A 4,819-nucleotide genomic window follows, 5' to 3' on the forward strand; every position below is an offset into this window, starting at 1 on the left:
GCTATTGAAAAAAGGCTGATTTTTGCTTTCTCTGTGGCTCTTCTTTACAATACATGAGTGTTGCTGATTTAAAAAAAAAATCGGCTGCAGATCTCACTATTAAATATAGCAAAGATTTAAAAAAGTACGAATTCACAAGTGAAATTGAAAATTTTAATTTTGAAGTAACGACTCTTATACAAAATATAGATACTGCATCTCCGCTTAATATTCTACAGGCTCTTCATGATTTTGGTTTGAGTCTTACCCAAATATCAATGTCGCTCTTCGAATATTTCTAACTCTTCCCGTTTCTATTGCTTCGTGCGAGAGAAGTTTTAGCAAGTTAAAATTAATAAAAAATTTATTAAGATTAACTATAGGGCAAGAACGATTGTCCAATATTTCTATTATTTCAATAGAATACATTATCATTAAAAATATTAATTATGATCACGTAATTAATGAATTTGCTGAAATGAAAGCCAGAAAAGTTCAATTAAAATAAATCTTATTAAAAATCTATTGTAATATATTTGTTTTATTATTTTCCCAAACCAAATAAATTAAGGGGCCTAAATGCAAATTCTTGCACAGGGCACAGGAATGGCTAGTTACGGCTCTGCTAATAATTTACTGTCAGTATGATCTCCAGAGGACAGGCTTGGATTACAAAGCAAATTTTGTAAATGTTTGTGAGGCCCCGGAAATAGCCCCCGTAAAAGGGAAAGATATAAGAAAAAAAAAGTTTGTTAAGTTAAATCGCCAAGAAAGCAAATTATATAAGTATCGAATCGGCGATACCCGACTTTGACGTCAGCGCTCATAGAGAATAACGGGAAAAACAAAATTTTAGATATAAAAGAAGAACATTTAAAATATTAAAGTTAAGACGCAGTTTAGAAAGCAAAACGAAACTAGAAAAAAAATATCAAAAAGCATATGTGTCATAGTTAACAATTAAACGCGATCAGTTTCGAAAAGATGGTGTCGGATAAACCATCTTCAGCCGACCTTTCCCGCGAGCTTTACGAAGCTCAGTTTACACCTGGAGACAGGTGGATGACCAATTGGAAAACGGTGATGTAAGGTCTATCCAATTAGCAAAAAGCCGATCCCGAAAAACTTATAAAAGCATCAATTCCAAGGACAGCGGGACTTCCACCAAGACTCCCACCTAGTCTTCTGTTGTGTTCGTGTCGTCTCCGCTTATTTTTATACCTCCGTTCTTCTTTTTGTGCACCAGCTTTAGAGACTTTGAACTTTTTCTCTCAACACTGTCAAAAGGGGCCCCTACGACGCTGGACCAGATCGCCGCCGAAATTACCGACAACGCAAGACCGGTACCGACGTCGAAGTTTTCCTATAACACAGGACTTTGTCAACGAAAGACTTTATGTAAGCATTATCGTCCGGAATAAACGGTTTACCTTTGTAAAACACTTGTCTTTGCTGCCTTTAATTTAATTAAAAACCGTCACCCACATACGCGTAGACCTTAGACCATCCCGACGGTAGGGAAATAAAAGATTTTCCCCCCAATCGGCGTTCTTACATGTTCTTCCAGTTGTACTTGGAAGTGTATATCTTGCAAATCTAATGATTAATTGTATATTTCTTTATCAATCTTAAAGTGTTTATAAGGTAAGGTGAGCCACAGAGAGATAGTGAAGATTTTTGATATTTACTGCTCAAAACCGTGATTATGTATACAATAAAAATTGTTTAGATCCTAATAAAAAGACATTATAGTTAATGGCTACAGTGCAATTATTCTACATAAGCTTGCTCTTCAATGTGATGAAAGTTTAATGTTGTTGTTTGGAGCTATGGGGTACAATAAGGGTGCGACTATGCAGACGCGAGCGAGCGAGAAGAGGCGAGACGCGATAAATAGCAAACCCTGTCAGATATGTGCAAGAACCAGAAATTCGCTCTCGCCAGCGAGATTTTTCGCTTCTCGCATGTGCATGGTTTTCCTTTACGAGAACTATCGCTCGCAACTAAATTCGTGTCTGAATAGTCGCACCCTAAAGCTGTTCTGTTATTCCACTTTCCTTTAAGATTAGATAACAAACATATATTATCATATTATCTTTGGTATTGTGTGTTCGTAAGCTCTTACTAGATGGCTCTTCATTTGTTGTTAGACATTGCGTTGATGGTTTTTGAGGTATTAATGTATAGTACATACTTAGGCTCGCGGCCGGATGGCCGAGCGGTCAAGGTGGCAGCCTACCGCTCTGGGGAACCCGGAATCGAATCCGAACGGGTCAAAAAAACCCCCAGGAATTTTTCGGGGGTGGTCCGTTCGGATATGTCGGGCCCTGTCCCTCACCACCTGGCAGCCTCATTGTGCGCCTGGCCGAACCCATAATGGGCTTACAAAAAGAGGCCCTCTTAGTGCCCACGGGGCGGAAAGAGTTAAAAAAAAAAAAGTACATACTTAGGAGAGTTACGACATGACACGGATATGTTTGTTTTGTAAAATTACGGCAACACAATACTTGAGCGACCTGCCTGGGGGATGCTGTACGGGAGGTTATTTTAAGAGTAACTGGCCCTATTCGGGCGTTATAGACGTGGAGAAAGCACGGATAACTCCATGTGGTCAGCCTGTCCTGGTGAGGAACAAACCCACCACCGAACGCCGTGTTCAGCGAACAGAACCGCTTGGCAACTTGTGGGCCATTTTGATGGATATGCATCTGATGTTAATACCTGCGATCTCGTGGAATTTCTCTCTCTCCATTTATAACATCGGAGTAGGTTTTTAAAATAAATTTACTTGTAAAATGTACGTCACAAACGTAACATTTACTTGTTAGCATCTTGTCCTCTTGTGGAATGCATCGCATCCACGCTTTAATCTTATCGCCAGGAATACGGAAGAAATGTCTCTTCTCGTTTGATGACATATCCTGCCTTGCATCCTGGCAGAAAACACGCTGACATTTTAGCGTAAAAAAAAACAACTATTATAGGTCGAAATCACTGGCTTTACCAGTATATCCAAAGCAAGAAAAAGCTCTTCTACCAACCGAGGGTCAAATAGCGGCAAATACTGGCTCTAGCTAAGTTTGAACTGTTAGTCGAAAGACCAGGTAATCTACCGACTCTGGCTGTAGCAATGCCATGTTTAAAGAAAATTGAATACACGTCCGCCATTTTCCTTTTAGTCAAAAGTGTCATTTGTATTGTGTAAAGGCAACGACTTAGAATATGCTAACTTGTGTAAAAGTGTTGCAAAGGGAAGGAAGCGTTTTTCTCTTAGCTGAGATGGTGATAGTCAAAATGACTCTTCTTAGATTTTTTTTTTAATTTTGAAAATAAATAACAAGACATTTCTTTCTTTAACATTTATTTAAACGTTTATAAACAAGACAAAAGGATCTGTAATGATAAGTTAAATGCATTTCTAAAACATGCTTAATTTTACTTTCTCAACTGTTATGTATACGTAACAAGGAAAAAGCATTGGAATCGTATTAAATTTGACCCTCAGAGATTTTTTACAAATTTTCACATTTTGACACCTCCTGAACTCAAAAAATTAAAAAAAAAAAAAAATATATTCTGTATATGTGTTGGCATCTATATGAAACGAAATTTGGCATGATAGCTTGTGTACAAGGAACATTGATGCTATTAAATTTTGATGGTTAAAGGGGTGGGGAAATAGAGGAGTATTGTGTCAGATCTCGAAAAAGGATGGACTTAATAATTTTATTCGTTATTAACATTTACAATTCTCTTATAAAACTCATCGCTACCCTACTACCCTCAAAATTAAGCTCTTTGCCAGTTGAAAATTTTTTATATTCTTTCTGCCCTGTGGGCACTAAGAGGGCGTCTTTTAGCAAGCCCATTATGATTCGACCATGACCACAATGGGACGGCTGGGTGGTGAGGGACAGGACCATGACATATCTGGAATTCGGATGATCCACCCCCCGAAAAATGCCTGGGAGTTTTGCGACCCAGTTGAGATTCAATCCTGGGTCCCCCAGAGCAATAGGCTCCCGTCTTGACTGCTTGGGCATCCGGCCTGATATTTAATTAATATACGGAGGCGAATCTTTTCGGGCGCATCAGTGGCCAAGCGGTTTTCGTTCCCTAAACACTAGGAGTTCAGACGTGGGTTCGCGCCTCACTCGGACGGGCTAGCCACGTTTTCTCTCAACGTCTGTAATGTATAAACGGGCGTTTTCCTTAAAAAGACCTCCCGGAAGGCATCCCCCAGGCAGATGGCCCAAGTGTTGCGCGTTGTCACAAACAAACTGTGAACCTTTTTGAGTCTGTGGGCCATATAGTAAGCATGCCGATCTTTAAAAATGTTTGTGCGCACCGAAGGTTGATTTTAAATAATGATATTCAAAGAAATGTATATGCTTTAATTAGAATAAAGCTGATTGGAAAAGACTGCTGATAAACCGAAATCGTGATATGTTAGGTGCCAGATTTCTCACGACGCGACGTACCATTTTGGTGTGAAATAGTAGTGCTTTTAACTTATTTAAATAAGAAATTTACTTGTGAAAGCTATTATATACAGTATATAAGTTAATTAATATAAAGTGTGTATGGAAAATTGTATATTGACGAAAAGTTCTAAAATAACGAATATGACCAATGAAACATTTTCTTAAGGCTACTGCAATGACCCAATTCTTATTATTCTTGTAGGTATGCTCTCGTCGGAATTAGCGTCATAATTGCATACATTCAATAGAAAAATGATGTAAAACTGATTTTATTGTCGTCTTTAAAGAACTTTAATAAACTGACATATAAACAACCCGAAAGGTCTGTTGAGAATTAATGCATTTTCATAAAAATG

This window comes from Centruroides sculpturatus, unplaced genomic scaffold (genome assembly GCF_000671375.1).
Source record: "Centruroides sculpturatus isolate CEXI.00-Female unplaced genomic scaffold, Cexi_2.0 scaffold423, whole genome shotgun sequence".
Lineage (NCBI taxonomy): Eukaryota > Metazoa > Arthropoda > Arachnida > Scorpiones > Buthidae > Centruroides > Centruroides sculpturatus.